The 20,627-nt window shown below is 35.1% G+C and overlaps 1 protein-coding gene across 1 annotated transcript in view; it reads left to right on the top strand.

The window, feature by feature from the left end:
* Positions 1–10,145: 10,145 nt before the first annotated feature.
* LOC135226364 (methionine adenosyltransferase 2 subunit beta-like) overlaps positions 10,146–20,627 on the top strand; it is a 28,606-nt gene continuing 18,124 nt past the window's right edge. The window contains exon 1 of the mRNA XM_064265836.1: positions 10,146–10,167. The gene's annotated coding sequence lies outside the window, so the exon portion shown is untranslated. The remainder of the gene's footprint in view (positions 10,168–20,627) is intronic.

The following is a 20,627-nucleotide window of genomic DNA, read 5'->3' as shown; positions in this document are numbered from 1 at the left end:
ACTTCACTCCGCTGTAGTAGAATGATTGTATATAAAGTTGTAGATAGTTCACGTCAATAAATTATTCATTTCTTAATTGTATTTTTATTTTTCTTGTTCCTCCATAAATCAAGTTTTTTTTAAATGAAAGAATGGAATTGTATTGTAGTTTTATTGTTTATCCATTAATGTAGTTTTTTTAAAATGAGAGAATGAAATTGTTTGCATTTTTATTTTTATTATTTAATTTTTTTCTATTAAGAAAGGTTTCATCTCTGTTTAGATTTTAAAAAATGTATTTTTATTGACTTCAATTATTTTGTATCAAAACTATTTATTTTTGTTGCACTGAAAATATTTTATTTTAGTCTATATAAAAGCACAATATTATTGAAATAAAATACTTTTAACGGGACTGAAATATTACATAATGTATTTAATTGTAATGACCACAATGACCTCTTTAACTTCTCGAGTTCTTAACAACTTTTGGATACACTACTCATTAAAAGCCTGAGATCCAAATGCAAGAATCTGAAGTAATTCCGATGCCCGCAGCAGGATTCGAACCTGCATCCAGAGTATCAGAAGAAAGCTGAACCAGCAAAGTGACCTCGTTCTGATTCTGTGGGAGAAGGTTCGAACCCTTTTTCAGTCGGACGTCGGAATTGCTTCATGTAGACTTACATTTGGAACTCAGGCTTAGTAGTGGTAAGAGTATTCAAAAAGTTTGAAGAATTCTCGAAGTTAAGAGGGCGCTGTGGGTGTTATAATAGTGTCTAGTAAAAAATGAGTCGGTAGATTATATATATATATATATATATATATATACATATATATATATATATAATATATAATGTGTGTGTGTGTATATATATATATATATATATATATATATATAATATATATATATATATATAGTATACATATATATATGTATATATATATATATATATATATATATATATATATATATATATATATATATATATATATGTGTGTGTGTGTACACACACACACAAAGGGCGCATGGGATTCAGATGTCACTGATAAAGTTTTCATTTCAACCAAACTCAAGAGGGGAAAAAAAGAAGATTCTCAGTGGAAGAATTAAATTGGCTTAACTGTGGATGGATCTCTTGGTATAAATACCACCTTGTCTGTAACTTTTCTCATTCATCTACCTGAAGAGGGAGACAGCAGTCTCTGAAATAATATAGTATTTTCTCTCTATATTTTGGCGTTTTTATGGGAGCTCCTTTTATTAGATGGAATTCTGTTGTAACAGAACATTTTTACCAGTCATATATATATGTGTGTGTGTGAGTGTGTGTGTATGTATGTACTTTACACATATAGTTATATCATGGCATTAAGAGTCTGTATTCTCCACCCCACCAGGTTTACACGCCCACCGTGGACGGCTTGGACGGACAAGGAGTAAGGGCAGCAGCAGCAGCTGCCCCTCCACCCCACCCACCGCCGCCTTCATACCCAACCTACGACCTGCCCCTGGAAGGTCCTGCGGACAGGGGAGCGGAAAAGGGGTACCACGAATGCTCCTTCTGCGGGCGTTCCTTCGACCGTCGCTGGCTCCTGACGAGGCACCAGCGGACGCACACGGGAGAGAAGCCTTACCAGTGCCCCTACTGCCCCTTCAGGAGCGCCCAGAAATACAACCTGGTGACGCACGTGGCCAAGAGGCACCACCCGCAGTCAGACGCCCAGAATCCGTATTATAGTAGATTCTCTCAGCTCTCCGGAGGGACCTCTTGAATGATGTTCGAGAGGAAACTGGTTCTGCTCTCTCTTCGGGATGTGTGGGTTTAGTGCTTCTCGAAGCCTTCAGGTAGTCACACCAATGCCCGTGACATTGACCACTTAAAATACTGGAAAATAAATAATAATAATAAATCCATTGTATTTATAAATGCGAGCTAAGCATAAATATTTAAATAGAAATCTTTAGCTGTATGCGTGCATGCATATACCTCAAATCATTATGTATGGTTATATATACGTTTATATGCATATGTATGTTTGTACAGCCAGTTGATTTTCGTATGTATGTATGTATGTCTAAAAAACAAAGTTTAGTGCACTTTGGTAATATCTAAGTAAATCCTTTTTTTGTATTTTAAATCTACCTGATTTATTTCAGTTAAAGTGAGAGAATAAAAAAAACCACTGAATGATTTGTGTAAGACTTTGCCCATAACTGAAAAATCAATCTTTTTTTTTTTTCACATCAAACTGTACTGTATATATTCGTTCACGTTTGACAGCTAATGCACATACAGATATATTTATATTTTTCCACGTCAAAAATCTGTAGAATAAGTTTCTATTATATTTATTTGTTCACCTTTAAAAATCTCACTATTGATTTTTTTAATTCCGAAAAGTAATTTTGTCCACACCTGAACGGTATCTATTTATTGTCTGAATCACACTTAAAGGTATCTATTTATTGTCTGAATTTTGAATGGTCATTCTATTCACACCTGGAAGGTATCTATTTATTGTTTGTATTATGAAAGTTAATTCTGTTGACACGTGAAAAGTATTTATTTAATTTTTGTTCCTGACTCAAAGATACTCTTATTTATTTCTTCACCTTTGAAAATCACAGTATTCATGAATTTATACTCGAAAGGTATACTGTATTTTACTGTGTACACCTGAAGGGTAATGTATCATTTGTTCAGAATTCATTTATATTGTACACACTGTAGAAGTTACTGTATTTTTTTTCGTAAGTCAAAGTTGCTGTATTTTATTATTTGTATGCCACAGAAGGTGTTGCAAAAAAACTTGTTCATGTATAATAGGTTACAATTGAATTGTTGTTCAAATCCTCAGTGTATTTATCACCTTTGTTCAGGTAAAGTAACTGTTCCATTTAACTATTCACATGTGAAAGGTAATTATGTTCGTCTGACCACATCAATAAGGCATTATAATATTTGTTCAAATGTACAATGTATCGCCTATGTTCAAATAAAAAAAAGGTAATTTATCACATCGCATCAAAATGGTCTTGTTTAGGAAGACGGTTTGTACGAAGAACAAAATATTGAAGGAAATATTTATTCCAATATTTATTCCATTTGTTCCTTGAGCCAATATTGCTTCCATTATCAGAGAAATAAAGCTGTGTAACGTGTAAGAGTCTTCAATACACTTACCTGCCACTGGTAATAAAAGACATAATAAGCTATTGTTTTTTATATATATATATTACAGTCATCCTATTCGACTGGGTGGTTTTATAGTATGGTTCCAAGTTCCATCCTACCTCCTTAAGAGTCCATCACTTTTCTTACTATGTGCGCTGTTTCCAGGAGCACACTCTTCTGCATGAGTCCTGGAGCTACTTCAGCCTCTAGTTTTTCCAGGTTCCTATTATTATAATATAGAAAATTAACCCTATTCATATGGAACAAGCCGACATGGACCATTGATTTGAAATTCAAGCTTACAAAGAATATTATTATTATTATTATTATTGTTATTATTATTATTTAGAAATTTTTGAAATTGATGTGAGAAGATTTATAGAAAATAATTTATGAATGGCTTCTAGAAACTGAATCGCTTTCTCTCATGTCTGATGCACGATAATCCTTCATTTTAATTTTGCATTTATCACCCAAATTCCGGACTGATGATTATTTAACCTTTGGTAGTTATTAAATCAACAGTTATTTGATAGTTATTTCTCCCTGTGAACACGTTTATAATCTATCTGATCGACCATTCTTGAAAATTATAATAATCGTCTTTTGTGTGATTGAGAGAAAAGTTTCCAGTTAGTTTTTATTGTTATTTTTTAGTAATTCTAGTTGTCACTAGATGGCAACACCCGTTTGTAAAACATTGCCTCATTTAAATATGGCGGTATGTACTACGGGGAAATAATGAACTGTCATATATAACTCTCCTTTATAACATTTGAAAGCTAAATAAATGCGTACATTAATCTATTAATTAATTTATGTCGCTATTTCTTAAGTATTTTTGTGTAAGTTCATAATAATTGTATTTGATACTGAAGGTAACAAAGATCCCACTAAAGTAGAAAAAAAAAATGAAAAACCCTCTAGTTTCATCAGCCAATAGGAGAATAGCCTAAAGCTTCGGCCAGTGAGAGAAGGCGTTAGAAAACAGCCTAATTTGGGTTCGTTGGAGGCCTCTGATTGGCCAAGAGGAAAACTATCTTGAGTGACGTCTTGGTCTTTCCCGTTTTAGAGCAGTTCAGTGAGCCATGTTGGACAAAAGTCTAAAGTTCTAGACGCCGAGTTTCGGCTGCAAATTTGTAACGACTATTTTTTGGTTAAGACCAGGATCCTGTAAGACATGTGGAATTTTGTAAGTAAGTATACGCTTTTTGTGTCAATCTTTTCTAGTATTTATTGTTTAAAGTGACGTGGTACTTATCTACTTGAAAGTGAATGAGTATGGGTACTTTATATTTGATTAGCAGAATTCCCAGTGCCGTTCGAAGACCGGTTGGTTGTCTGGTAAATTTGGCCAATTTTATGATCTGAAGATTGGTTTTAGCCGTTTAATTTAATAGTTCGAAACAGTGGTCTCTCTCTCTCTCTCTCTCTCTCTCCCTCTCTCCCTCTTTGTGTGTGTGTGTTTAACAGTTTCATTTTCTTACGCTTATTGCATAAAATACCTCTTACATTTAAATTTCAGTTTTCCGCAAAAGATAGGAACTTAATTCTTGCGCCTGGTTTTTTTTCTTCGAGTCTACCTCCCTTGACGTGCTCTATTCAGGCCTGGGCTAGATGCGGACTGTGTTTTAACGTTTCACGAGTTTCTAAATTAAACTTTAAAGTTTTATCAGATATTTAAGAATCATTCTGTACGAGACAAACCACGCCTACTATATAGCCTTTGAGCTGATGTTGGCCATTAAGAAAATAATTATATCACGTGGTGATATAATGTCTCGTCACGTAATCTTTAGTAAAATTAAAATTACTTCAGACGCAATTAACATATATGTAGAAATTACAGGGAATGCATGTTTAGGTTAAGGAAATTACGTTGTTTTGAAGTATACTATTACATAAGCAGAGACTGTGTAGAGAAGCAGGACTATTGACTAATGTAATTAAGGAAAACTCCAATTTGATTTGAACTGAACTGAATATAGAATTTACACCACTGGCCAGGCACTGGGGACCTATGGGGTCATTCAGTGTAGAAACTTGAGGGAACAATTGTAAAGAGAGTGGAAAGTAAAATGGAAGACAGCTTCTGAACGTTTATATAGCAAAAGAAATGAAAAGGGTTGCAGCTACTGGTCGAAGGGACGCCACAAAGAACCATAAGGTAATACCTACATTGCACCGAATGAGGTGCACTGGCTACACAGCTCCCCTGCGGGGAATTTGATTTGAAATTCCGCAAATGCAAGATTAGTGTTCCACAGTTCGGAAATTCTAATAGGGCCTTCCAAGGATGGAGGTTACTGAATATTTAGTAGTTCAGTTCAAAGTATTCCTGGGGGTTTGTCTTGTTAAACTAACTTGTTGATATTCAATAGATTGCCATCCTATCCTCTAAGTTTTGTTGACAAAAGTTTTCTCATGTTCCATATAGTCGTGTTAATAATGGATAATTTTAATATATCTAATAAAAATTTTATTTTCAGGTCAATATTACAGAGGAATAGGATAATTCTCAGACCAGTATTCCATAGGATAATCTGTAATTGGACATAGGAAGTAGTGTTACCAAATCGCCATGGAAATGAAATAGGATCCTTTGTTGCAGTGGAAAGATTCTTACAGGGACAGTCCTTAAGCAACCGAGACCATAGGATGTTAACACGACGCAATTTGATGGTAACAAAGGGTATTATTAATATACAGTTTATTACCTTGCATATTCTTTTTAAAAATGATTAAGATATTTTAAAAGCTTTTATTCATTAAGTATTACTGATTTGTACTCATTAGTTGTGGTTGAGGGAAAGTTTTCAGTAATGCGTGGAATCTTATCTTTAACACCACCTTAGTTTTCTTCTTATCAGTTCATATTCCACAATACTGAATGTTTTAAGCGTTGAAATCTGCTGCAATATGGAGTTCACTTGCTGAAAAATTTAAAGTGCTTTAGGCTATGCTATTCTCAGCTGATATACAAATTGTTTTGATGAAATCCTTAGCTAAGTAACTTTTGCTAATATTTCAATTACGTCGATTATACACTTTGTTAGTAGTACATCAAGCCAACACTAGAAAAACGTAAGTAGTATACATACTGTACGATATGTATACTATTGTGTACAAACTCCCTGTAAAGCATAAAATATGTACATTGATGCATATGCATATCGTATAGTACGCGTTTTTAATAGATCAAGCCGACACCTAGCAGTCGTACTGAAGTACGTATATATGTTGTATGGTATGTATACTATGATGTACAAATTTCCTGTAAACTATGTGGATTCTGCATATATATATATATATAATATATATATATATATATATATATATATATATATTATATACATATATACATACACATACTTATATACATACACATACATATATATCGTAGTATCTACAATGTCCATACTGTGATTTTAAAGTTTTAAGTGTCTTCACGATATTTTTGAAAAATTTTAATGCCTATCTGCACTAAGACAAAACTGTGAGCTTATATTATTTTTCAAGGGAAATATTTCATACCTTTATAATGAGGTTTTAGGATTACCAACTGTGCTATTTTAGTGTTATTCAAAATTCAGTGACAGGATTTATAAGGAGAAAGTTCTGCAGTTTGTCACTGTCATGTTAGGCCTATGTGGGCAGTCGTGAGGCCTTTTTCCCTGCTTGTCTTGTGAATTCAGTTGCTTGTCTTGTGAATTCAGTTGCTTGTTTTGTGAATTAAATTGCTTGTTTTGTGAAATAAATTGCTTGTTTTGTGAGTTCAATATTTCATTTGAATTTGCTCTCTGGATATGGCATAAAATCTAGAGGATGTCTTTGTATTTTTAAGTTGTGGTTGTAGGAGACTACATATACTCTTTTTTTTTCATCTGTCCATCCACCTGCGGTGTTTTTGTATGGTAACACTCCGTCCCGGGCTTTAGATAGTTACGCTAATTGTAAGTTTTAGGTAAATAAAAGGATATCTGGGTGTACATTTGTAACTGAAAAGTGTTTTAATAATTTACTGTATGCGAATTACACCGTTAATATTCGAAATAGGATATTATTATAATCGTTGAATGTAAGCTGAATGTAACTATCTAAAGCCCGGGACGCAGTGTTACCATACAAAAACACCACAGGCGGATGGACAGATGAAAAAAAAAAAAAAACCAGAGTATAGTCAGTTTAATGCAAGTCTAGTAATTCCATCAAGGGTATTCCTGCTCATGTCTTAAGCCATCCTTTGGCCACCAGCCGTGTTTTGTCTTACTTCACATTTAGTTTCTCGTAGTCGTCTTGACTATTCACTTGTTTAAACCTTCCCCTGCTCTAATGTTCACCTTATTTAAGGGCATTTTCTTCAGCTTGAACGTCGGTCTGGTTTTTTGTCTTGAGGTCATAATAGTGTGATGGCACCCACGTTTCTCATGGCTCAAGAAGTGATAAAATATCCTTTCCTTTCTGTTACTAGGCATTACGATAAGTTCCACTGGGAAAGAGATTTTGTATCATTATACACTTGAGACTTAAACTTAACTCTGTTGCCTGGTTAAACACTTGAATTATGTGGTTATAGCCTCAAAGATATTGAGTGATAAATCTTTCAGGTAATTCTTCAGAAGCAGTCCGCACTGGATATTAAAATAAATAATCACCTACATGGAAAGAGCATGTGAAAAGCAATATAAAAAGCATAGTCATTATATGAGAGATGGAACGGGGTGGAATTAAATGAGCTTGATAAGTTTTTACCTCGAATTTTTCCTAAGTCGGGAGAGGTGTTTCCTCTACGGTAATGTTTACTTTTAATGAGCCCTCTAACTTATTTTCTTACGCAAAACAACCAGAAAGGAGTGCTTTGCAGCAATAATAATAATTGGGAGCACCTACTGATTCGCGGGCCCACTCGACCGCCGACCGAAATCGGCGGAAGAACACCAAAGCCAATATGGCGGCGATACCAAAAACAACAACAAACAAAGTAAGGACTACATATCGCGACCATCGATTATGTGTGCTGTCAGTAAGGCCGTAGCGGAACGGCGCTTCGCGCCTTATCCGCAAATTTAAAGATTCTTGGCAAGCACGGCATGTACGGCAAGAGGTAATGTTGCGCTGCGCGCGCTACCCACAGGGTTTACAGTAAGGCTACTTACCGTGGCAGATAGATTTGGGTGTCGCATCGCTTACGCCGACGTCCTTTCGTCACTACAGAGCGATCACACCCAAAGGCGTTCCTGTTGTAGTCGATCCGACAAATAGCTCCACAACACTCGCAGTTTTTTTGGCTGAAGATTTAAATAATGTCTCTGAACATATTCAATCACAACTTCTTTACCACCACCACTAGACAAATAACGATAAAATTCACCGTAACCCACATTGCACTGCAAACAATCGGTAGGAAATCGAAGGTCTGTCAAAATTAATGCCAGAAGGGCCAGCCACTACCTCTGCCATAGCTACAGGAAGACAAAATGCCAGTTTTTGCTTCATTTTTCGAGTATTCAGTCAAACAAGGATTCCAGTGGACACTGGACAGCTAACTTTATTACTCCGCTGAAATGCTAGTGAAACTTAGTTTTCGACTAAAGTCGTTCGTAATTGGTTATGAAACCCATGACGTCATAACGATGTCACACCTCTCAGCCAATAATGAGTAACTGGAACTGCTTTTGTTTCCGTAAGAAAGTAAGTTAGAGGGCTCATTAAAAGTAAACATTACCGTAGAGGAAACACCTCTCCCGACTTAGGATAAATTCGAGGTAAAAACTTATCAAGCTCATTTAATTCCACCCCGTTCTATCTCTCATATAATGACTATACTTTTTATATTGCTTTTCACATGCTCTTTCCATGTAGGTGATTATTTATTTTAATATCCAGTGCGGATTGCTTCTGAAGAATTACCATCTTTCATTTCTGCTGCCAGACATTAAGCATTAGTTCCAATTGGAAAGAAACTGTATTAGTATACACTGAAGACTTAAGTTTTAATTGTCTGGGTAGACACTTATAACAACACAGACATTCTTCTTATGTAGTTGGGTCATAGTCAGTCTGCTTTCTCCTAAAAAGGTGTTTTTGTTGACTAATCAGGCCATACTGCTTACCCATTAAGGCCCCATACCAGACTAAAGGGGTTGCATTCTGTAATTTAACATTGCTGTGAAGTCTTTCATATCAGCCATTCATCCTATATTAAGTTTTTCATCGACACTGGCAGCGTAATTGATTTGTTTCCGTAAGCTGTCGTCATGACAGTGGTAAACTGAAAAATAAATACTAACCATTTGGTACTGGCCGTTTCAAATAAACTGAAGCTTACAAAAATGTATCCTTACATTCATTGTTGTCGTACACATCTGAATAATTTTTTCGCAATTATATCTATAATTATATAGAAATAACCAAAAAATTTTGCAAATCTGTAAATTATATCTTTTGGAGAACGACCACTAACACAAATAACCAAAGCAAATATACAACAAGATTTATTAGGATAGAAGTGATTTTCACGAAGAGGTCCAACAAGGGGTGATCTTAGTCACCTTCTGCAGAGGCTAGTTCTCGTCCTTCCTTTGACACGTGTAATGAAATTAAGACCTAGAGGTGTTTTCCAAGTCTGGCAAAAGGGATTGTTGTTCTGTCTGCACTGAGCTGGCAATCAAGCTAGCAAATACAGGCACTCCCTGCTCAGAGAGCACACTGTAGTATTAAAAGTCAAGCTTTGATGTACGTAGTTTATTAGGTGATTCGGATATTATGTCGAATAGAATATCTTGTTTGCTTGCCATATATGTTTACAAGCTTGCTTTTAGGTAATTCAGTAGTTGAAAAGTTTTACAAAATATATCTTTTCTGTCTTTATATGATAGTTTTTTTTCTATTCCAGTTTAGAGTACTGTACATGAAAGGGAATCTTGATGTCAACTAGTATTTCAAGTTTGAGATATTCTTTGGACCGTCTGGGAAGAGGGACATCTGGTCATTACTTAAGATTAATATTGTAAGTATCAAGGTCTACATATCAGCTTTTGGGTTACTGACATTCGTCTGTTTGCTAGAATATTTTGAAAATGTAGCGAAAGTTTTGAAAGTGTAGAGAAAGTTTTGAAAGTGTAGAGAAAGTTTTGAAAGTGTAGAGAAAGTTTTGAAGGTATAGAGAGAGTTTTGAAAGTGTCGAGAAAGAAAGTGTTCAAAAGGTTACAGAAATTTTTAAAATCTTAATATGAAACTTTTGGATTAAGAATATTATTATTTACTGTTAATCAGTAGATGATACCTATACATATGGAACAAGCCCACCAAAGGTCATATCGACTTGAAATTCAAGCTAAGAAAATTAGGGTGTTCCATTAGGAAGAAGTAAGAGGAAGTAAAGGAAATACAGAAAAAGATAGCACTTAATAAAATAGGTACTACTACAGTACTTACATCTTAACGTATGCCGTATTTTTTTCTTTTCAACTTATTTGGAGCAATACTCTTCGGAAGTTCTAAGGTATTTTTGCATGATTTAATCGTAAATTTGAATAATAAAATCAGGGCGACGTTTAGTTCTAAAGATGAAGGTATATAAGCAAATATTAACCGCCTTTTTACAAATAAATTTTTTCGTTGTTACCAATATTTCAAAAGATGCCTAATTCAATTTTGAATAATTTTTATCAATTGAAAATTTTAAATTTAACTGATTTGCACCTGAATATAAGTAGTTAAATAGGCTGTATGTTTCCCACTTTACAGTACTAGTTCAATACTGTTCAAAATCAAAATAATTTTACTTAGAGAAATTCTACCACATCATATCATTTTACTTGAAGAGAAATTATACCACACAATTCGCCCCTCCATCTGTGTTAAATATTTAGGCCTTTAAGTGTTAGTCTATTATTCCTGTAATTTCTAAAAGTTTAACAGATTTAAGTTAGAATGATAGTACAGTATTGGGCATCTTGTTACTGAAGGCGCCTCACTGGTTTTAAATTTGTTACACGGGGGTGTCATGATAGTTTCGGCATGTTTTAAAACTTAATTATAACTCATGAACTAGCTAGCAAGCTCGCTCTCTCTCTCATGAAATACAATCTAATGCCGCAGCCTATTTCATATCTCGGATTAAAGTAACATTTGCACATGTACCTTCAAATACAAATTGAAATGTCATTAGGATGTATTTTCAAAGTTTAGGATCAAACCAATTTAAGGTTCAATTTCCAAATTAAATATTTTGAAAATAGAAACGCAGTTACCAACTGACTCGAATGGCGTAATATGTAGTTTAGTTATCCTTTATATTTTCTAGTTTTCTTTAAACTTCAAAAAACTTCTAAAAGAAAACTACTAGTCAGAGACTACGTAGTTTGTTTGTATTTGTCTTCAGTTGTTTAGAAAGTGGAAATACCCAATTTGTATTTATATTATTGTAAATTAAAGAAAGCATTGTGGCTTTTAATTTTATACCGTTCGAAATATGTAAATTAAGGTTTTTGTTATCAAGGTTTAGGCTATAAATACTTGAAACTTTACTATAATGTAAAAAACAAACACAGTTGCTTTGTTTATTGTAAAATATTCACATACTCATGCTTCTTTACTTCATGCCATTTCTTGCTAGTTAATGTACATAGGCGGGGTATTGGTTTAAGGAATTAGGTTGTGCTTTCGTTTAGATTACTAATATCTTATCGATTTTAATTGAATGTCTGTACGAATACAGTACACTCAAACAATATATGTGCACTTTTTAGGGTATATTTGAAATAAAATATAATTACTCTTATGTAACTAGTAGGTTAATTGCCATTACACGTAATTCTGGCGTATGATCTAGTATTCTGTGGCATTATGAATAATGCAATAAGGCATTTTGTGATTTCTGAGACATAGCTGTTAAAAGAAGGTTGAATAATGGCATAGACTTTCAGAATTAACTCGCTTATAATTACTTTTTTTATATTTAAGCAAACAAAGAGCCAAATGAGTAAATTTAGATCATACTGTTTGATCAAACTGTTTGTAAACATCAGTACTTTCAAATCAGTTAACGCGATGGATTAATTTTACTATAACACAAGAACTCGCTTTACTACGAATTGCAAAATTAATAAGTTATATTAACTTATGAATTACCCTAAGGACGCATTTTATCACCATAAGTAATCACAAGAGCTCTTTGAATTGCTATAAGAACTCCATTGATTTAGCATACAAATATCGTCCATATAATTAACAGCTCGCTGAAATTTTATCTTCCACCAAACTAACTCGATATTTGGTAAAGTCTTTTGTTATTTTCCACAGAATCTCGAGAATATCGGCGTGAAAGGAATAGAGAAGTCGAGTGCTGTTGGAAAGAATTTCGTGAGGTAACCAGATTACTATACACCAGTTACTTGCGCGCTGAGGAGGGTCATTGATGTGCCACCCTTAATGCCGAGAGCAGGTCTAGAGAGATGTGCCCAAGATGACCCCAAGAACGGGTCTAAAGAGGTGCTCAAAAAGAGACCAAGACGACCTCAAGAACAGGATTTTAGAGAGGTGCTCAAGAGGAGACCAAAAGATGAAGTCGAGTTTAGTCCAAGAAGAGAAAGTAGATCGTCTGGTACTTGGTCCTACTTTGTTACTAGTTATCCAAGGTTGTGCTAAACAATTTTAGTACTATTTTTTACCTCTAAAACTTGGTAAACATCTTCGTAATTTATTAAAAAGGTTTGTTTGAATAAAAACTACTTTTGTTTGAATTTCTTCATAATTTATTTTTATGTCCAAGAATATTTCAAAATTAATTTTTGTTAGACACTTGTAATTTTATTGTAACTAAACAAAATTTCAAGACAGACCTGCTTGGAACCCATGCAGTTCTAACTGTCCAGTACTTGTTACCTCCATAAATCCTTAAATATTTGGAGATATGCCACCTCCATAGATCCTCAAATATTTGGAGAAATGCCAACGACCATGGGATTCTCTGCACGACTGCTTCTATCTCCAATTTAAAAAGACCTCTTCTGTACTAAAGAACGCTGGTCAATCCCTTCTTTCGGCATGGGGTTCTTACGGATGTCCTTAGATGCCCAGAGCTGGCCACTCCCTTCCTTAGTGAGAAGGTCCTTAGCTGGGTCGTCCTTTGAAGAGTCACGGTACTCCCTTTCACATATCCTTTAGCTGTGGTCGTCTTCAATTTCGTTCTTTTCGATGCCCTATGCTCATCTGGCCAAGGGTGGCTCGCTTCCCTTCCTTTGGCATAAGGTCCTTAGCTGGGGTAGTCTTCAATTTTGTATTTTTAGATACCCTCTGCTCTACTGACGAAAGCTGGCTCCTCCTCTTTGGCATGAGGTCCTTACCTGCGTCGCGTCATCTTCGATCTCTTAATTGGACACCCTCTGCACATCTGAAATGAGTTTCTCGTATAATAACTAAAACAGGCAAATTATTATATAGCCTTCAGCATAGTTATATTTTTTGAGGTAACTGGGAAAGTCTTCACCATATTTATTTAAAATCTTTACCATATTTATTTAATAGCGCTTCATTCATATGAATAACACTAATCATTACGATGAATCACTGGAATTTATGCCAATATTTCAACAGTGGCCCAATAGCAAATCATATTTGATACAAAAATATGTATAAAGTCTACGCTTATTAAAACTACTGAAGGTGTGAACATTAAAGAATAACCCTACTTCAGTATCACAAGGTATGTAAGTTCAGATACGTAATTGTCGTTTATACCGACACATTTCCCTCGAAGAATGTTTTAAAACTATTGTCTTGTGCAAGATTTTACACAGAAAAACGCTCTAGATGTATACCATTAAAACAAATATTAACAAATGGCAACCCTCACCCTAATTAGTTCAGAGAATTTAAGAAGAGATTGCACAAATCAATGAACCACATCCAACATTTAAGCAGCAAGCAGGCATAAAGAACTGTAAAATGGTGGACAAATTAGTAAGAAATGCAAAGATAAATGTGGATAAGAGTTGCATCAGTTGGTAAAGAAAACCCAAAAGAATTCTTTACACATGTTAATAAGAAACCAATAAAAAATAGCTTATGTCCCCTAAGGGACAATAGAGGAAACCTGGTGAACCCAGACTTGAATAAGTTTTTTACTAGTTTTTTCACAATTGAAGACTACCCCAATACCGGAACCTGGTATTAAAATATGAAGGGGCAGAACCGTTGGACAAAATATTTACATTAGAGGACATTTTAAGACAAAATAGGGGGACAAACTCACAAGAGAAATTAAAGACCTAAAAGAGGAGATAGTTCCTCACCTATATAAACTCTACAGAAAAAGTGCCGAACAAAGAAAGGCACCAAAAGGATGGAAACTAGATAATGTGCCCTAGTTTACAAAAAAGGTCTAAGAGAAGAGCCGGGGAATTATAAACCAGTCTGTCTAACATCGGTCGTTTGAAATATTTTTGAGTCCATAATTGCAGATCAAATAGTGGACCACATTGATATAAATAACTTGTTAAACAGCCAAACATGTTTCCAGACCCAAAAACAGATCCAGCATACAAAAATCCAAAACTGAAGTTTTTTTCAAAACATGCTTGGTATTACGACAGTAGAGAGGGAATATTATATATTTAGATTTCCAAAAGGCCTTTGACAAAGTTCCACACCAGAAAATGACAAAAGTTAAGAGCTTTAGCAATTTTAGGAGAAATAGACTGGGTCGAAGACTGGCTAACTTACAGAAAACAGAGTCGTAATAAATGGTGAAGAATCAGAATGAGCCGATGTAACAAGTGGAATTGTAGGAGAAAGACTGGATCGAAGAGTGGCTAACTTATAGAAGTCGTAATAAATGGTGAAGAATCAGAATGGGCAGATGTAACAAGTGGAGTTCCTCAGGGTGCTGTCCTTGGCCCTCTTGTTTTTTGTTGACATTAATGACATTGATGTAGGCTTAACTAGCAGGAAAGCCAAATTTGCAGATGACACCAAACTAGGTGTAAATGCAGCAGACCCAGATACAGTGGAAAGTTTAAGAAATGATCTAATGAAAATAGGAGTGGTCAAAAAGATGGCAAATGCATTTTAATTTGGATAGGTGTAAAGTATTACAAATAGTGGTATTTCTACAGAAGCAATCTGAGGTGGCCTAGACTATGGCAATTGACTTTTTCCTATGTTATTTTACCCACTGAACAAGAATTTAAAGTAATATTTATTCGGACGACTGTAATTAACCCCCAAGGGCCAGTACTAAACACGGCGGTAATTCTTCAGAAGCAAGCCGCATCACCAGTTTCTTAAAGACGATTAACAATCCTTCATTTAATGGTGTTTTTTCAGTGAATCATCTTGTTTTCTTGGGGAAATGTTATTTTAACTCCCTTTTCCACCCAACAAGCTTGGGGCCTCCAGTTGGGAATCGGGGGTTTTGGGTGGGGAAATACCAGAAAGGAGTGCTTTGCAGCAGCAATAACTGAGAGCACCTACAGATTCGCGGGCCCACTCGACCGCCGACCGAAATTGGCGGAAGAACACCAAAACCAATATGGTGGCGATACCAAAACAACAACAAACAAAGTAGGGAGCGACTACATATCCGCGACGATCGATTTGTGTGTGCTGTCAGTAAGCCTGTGGCGGAACGGCGCTTCGCGCCTTATCCGCATATTTAAAGATTCTTGGCAGGCACGGCATGTACTGGCAAGAGGTAATGTTGCGCTGCACGCGCTAGCCACAAGGGTTACAGTAAGGCTACTTACCATGGCGGAACACATCTTAAGGCGTTCCTGTTGTAGTCGATCCGACAAATAGCTCCACAACTCTCGCAGTTTTTTTGCTTTAGAATTAAGTTATTTCTGAGCATATTCAATCACAACTTCTTTACCACCACTAGACAAAGAATTATTGAATTCACTGTAACCCACATTGCACTGCAAACAATCGGTAGGAAATCGAAGGTCTGTCAAAATTAATGCCAGAAGGGCCAGCCACTCCCTCTGCCATAGCTACAGGAAGACAAAATGCCGGTTTTTGCTTCATTATTCGAGTATTCAGTCAAACAAGGATACCAGTGGACACTGGACAGGTAACTTATTACTCCGCTGAAATGCTAGTGAAACTTAGTTTTCGACTAAAGTCGTTCGTAATTGATTATGAAACCCATGACGTCATAACGATGTCACACCTCTCAGCCAATAATGCGTAACTGGAACTGGTTTTGTTTGCGTAAGAAAGTAAGTTAGAGGCTCATTAAAAGTAAACATTACCGTAGAAGAAACACCTCTCCCGACTTAGGAAAAATTCGAGGTAAAAACTTATCAAGCTCATTTAATTCCACCCCGTTCAATCTCTCATATAACGACTATACTTTTTATATTGCTTTTCACATGCTCTTTCCATGAAGTGATTATTTTAATATCCAGTGCGGAGTGCTTCTGAAGAATTTCCTTTAGGACTGGCCCCTGGGGGTTAATTACAGTCGTCCGAATAAATATTACTTAAAATTCTTGTTCAGTAGGTAAAACTGCATAGAAAAACCGCAACTGCCATAGTCTGGGCCGCCGCGGATAGGTAAAGTAGATCTACCCAAATAGGAACAAATAACCCTCATGCCAGCTACATGCTGCTTGGGAATGACAAATAATGTAGAAGCGAACGACGACCTTGGAGCCATTATTACCAGGGACTTAAAATCCACAAAGCAGTGCATAAAAGCTGAAAAGGCACAGAAACTAATGGGATACATAAAGAGGCAGTTCAAATACAGAAACAAGGAAACGGTGCTGCCCCAGAACAGTTTTGGTCACCAACGCTTAGCAAGGACAAATAGATTAGAACGGGTACAAGCAAGAGCCACAACGTTACTTCCATCCATCAGGCAAATAGGTTATCAAAAAAGACTAGAGCGCCTGAACATGTATGGCTTAGAAACACGACGATTGCGAGGACAACTAATAAGACATTCAAAATACTGAAAGGCATAACAAAAGTAGACAGTAACCTATTTACGTTAAACGAAGACCAGACAAGAAATAATGGATGGACACTAACTGAAGAGAAAAATCTCATTGTGGGAACTTAACATACAAGATGTGGCACATGGAATAAAATGTTACCAGAAGTTGTAAAAGGCAACAGTGTGGAAGAGTTTAAAAGACAGCTAGACAAAATCATTAGGACACTGAATGAACAGTAAAACCTGCTCCTACAGATACGTGAGCACACGATGTCTCCTTGGATGGACTAACAAGTCTGAGACATCGTAATCCTTTAACAGGAACCCCCAGAATGTGTTTTTAAATGTTCCCAGCCACTGTGACGCCATACAGGACCATTGGAGGTTACAAAGCTAAAGTTAAGGACGGCCTGAATAAATATATTAAGACTCCCACCTTCAGTTATCAGCAAAACTTCACCTTGATACTTAACTTCGCTTTTGAACAGAAGTGGTTTCAATGTCGGTTTTCGTCGAAGGACAACTTTGAGAAGACGCTGTCTAGATAAGGTCGTTTACCTGGAAAATAAAAAATGATGAATTTCTAATAAATATCGTTACACGGTCAATTATTTACGTAAGTTTGGATATTCAATTAAAAGAGAGAGAGAGAGAGAGAGAGAGAGAGAGAGAGAGAGAGAGAGAGAGAGAGAGAGAGAGAGAGAGAGAGAGAGAGAGAGAGCAATTAACTTAAATTTAGTTATTTAACACATTCAGCCTTATTCATACTTAAATTATGAATATCCTTCCTAAAATTCCTGGCTTTTCCATAGAGCTTTCCTCGCCCCCCAACAACAAGAACAACAAAAACAAAGGTTGTAGGCTTACTCCCCGAGAAAGTGACAGACGTTTAAATGAATAGTTCTCAAAATAATCAAAATGAAACTAAACCTTGTACCTTATAATTTACTTATATTTTTAACTATATATTAGCTTTTTCTTCTTGTTAAGTACGTTATATTTTCTTTGGCCTTGTGGTTTTTTTTTCATTTGAATAGTGTTTCCCCTCTGGATAATAATCAAATCAAGATACCAGAGTAGAAGAGAAGGAGAAAAGATTGGCAAGTATCAGGACCTGAAAATAAAGGATATGGGATATGCCAATAGTAGTAGTAGTAGTAATATTTGGAAGCTTGAATTTCAAGTTAATGGCCCCAGTAGTGGGCTTGTTCCATATGACTAGGGATTAATATAATAATACTAATAAAATACTAACAATCCTAACAATAACAATAATAAGAATAAGCAATAATAATAAAATAATAATACCAATACAATAATAATAACAGTAACAATAATAATCATTAACAATAATAACAATAATAACAATCTAACAATAATAACAATAATAATAATAATAACAATAACAAATACTAATAACAATAATTAACAATAACAATTAATAATAATAATAATACTAATAATAATAATAACAATAACAATAATAATAACAACAACAATAACAATAACAATACTAATAACAACAACAGCAAAAAATAATAATAATAATACTAATAATAATAACACTATAATAATAACACTAACAATACTAAAAACAACAACAACAATAATAATAATATTAATAATAACAATAACAATAATAACAACAATATAATAACAATAATAACAATAATAATAATAATAATAATAATAACCAATAATAACAATAAAATAATAAATAACAATAATAATAAAAATAATAACAACAATAATAATAATAACAATAACTAATATAACAACAACAACAACAACCACAATAATAATAATAATAATAATAATAATAATAATAATAATAATAATAATAATAATCTCTTGAATTTCAAGTCAATGTCCCATATGAATGGGGTTAAAGTTCTGATTAATGAAATACAATATTTCTGAATCTGTTATGACAAAGGACAATCACACGAACATATAAGCTGTAGATAAACACCACATCTGTATACATAATACAGGAGCTTTCGTGGCATTGAACAGGTGATCAGCCAGTCATCGGTGGTTCGTTTGTCGTCACTTTTTTTTTTTTTTTTTTTTGGGGGGGGGGGGGGGGGGGGGGGTTTTTTTTTTTTTTTTTTTTTTGGGGGGGGGGGGGGGGGGGGGGCGCCCTTAGAGCTGGCTGGTTTCACAGTCGGCCGAGCATTCAACTTAAGTCGCCAAGCTTGCAAGTTTACACCCTTATGCTCTATGCTCTAATGCTACAAGGTTCGTTTTTGTTTAGCATCAGGGATTCAGTTTGATTGCACAGATGCTGTCGCGCTGCTGACACCTGTTACGGAGCTAAACGGAATAGGAATTGGGAGTGGAATCGTTAGGAGTGTGTGGATGGCAAGATGGACGGAAGATAAGCACGGAGGTACAGTAAAAGAGGGGTTGCAGCTATTGGACCTAAGGAAAGGACGCTGCAAAGAGGCTTCAGTACGCCTACAGTGCGCCCAGACGGATAGCAGAAGAATGCCAAAGTTGTGAACAGGATTCTACAATGAACACTAATGTAGAAGCAAATGTAGGAACAGCCTCTGATTATTTGTGATTAACTGAACTAGTACTAGTATAGAAAACAATGACAAACCTTTCATAGTTTCATCTGATTTAAATCTACTTATGGGTGTTGTATTTTGACTTTAATAAAATTAAACTAAAATTACGATTAATTACATTGTAGTTTAAATAATTTTGATGTATTGAACTATAGAAAACTATAAAATACACAACCGTAATGATAATTTTAATCTACTTGACTTACAACGAAACTGAGTATATTTAGAAATATTTCAGTTTATAGAGTAGAATGAACTAGATGTGTTTATATGAATACCACCAGTGAGGAAATAGGACAGGAGAAAAGATTAATCATCGTAATACGACTGGACTGATCATCAACGGAGGAGGGGGAGGAGGAAACACCTGTGCTTTATAATAACCTGCAATCTTATGGCGACTACAATTTATAACATACTTGACGACCCGTAATAATTCGTGGTTTATGGTGAGAAAAGATTAACCATTTTTCGGGAAGATTTGTGTCAGCCTAGAAAGCTGTCTAAAATGTCTACCACCAGGTGATATGAACCATATCTGGCGAGAATGTCTACCACCATGTGATAATGTGAACCATATCTGGCAAGATTTGCATCAGCCTAGAAAGTTAAGTATCAATTGTGATAAGAATACCACAGGAAAATCCACAATATTTTGCATATATCAGTTTTTACTCGTGAGACCCGAGTACGTAAATATATTTCAAGACATTCGCAAACTGCTACATTACTAGCTAACCTTCAGCCATAACCTTTAGAACTAATAAGGAGTTTTAAATGACATAATATCTGCTAGGATAGTTTGTCTCCACAAACAAGTATAGTGTGTGACAAATTTTCGTCTACCCCTCTCATCTAAAAACTAAATTCCTAAGTAATTCCTTTTAATAACTTCACCTATATTGCATTATAGTTTTATATATTCAACCTGAAAATAATTTAATAAAG

The sequence above is a fragment of the Macrobrachium nipponense genome, chromosome 14 (genome assembly GCF_015104395.2).
Source record: "Macrobrachium nipponense isolate FS-2020 chromosome 14, ASM1510439v2, whole genome shotgun sequence".
NCBI classification, from domain to species: Eukaryota; Metazoa; Arthropoda; class Malacostraca; order Decapoda; family Palaemonidae; genus Macrobrachium; species Macrobrachium nipponense.
The sequence above is the reverse complement of the archived record's forward strand: the minus strand, read 5'-3'. Positions and strand labels throughout refer to the sequence as shown.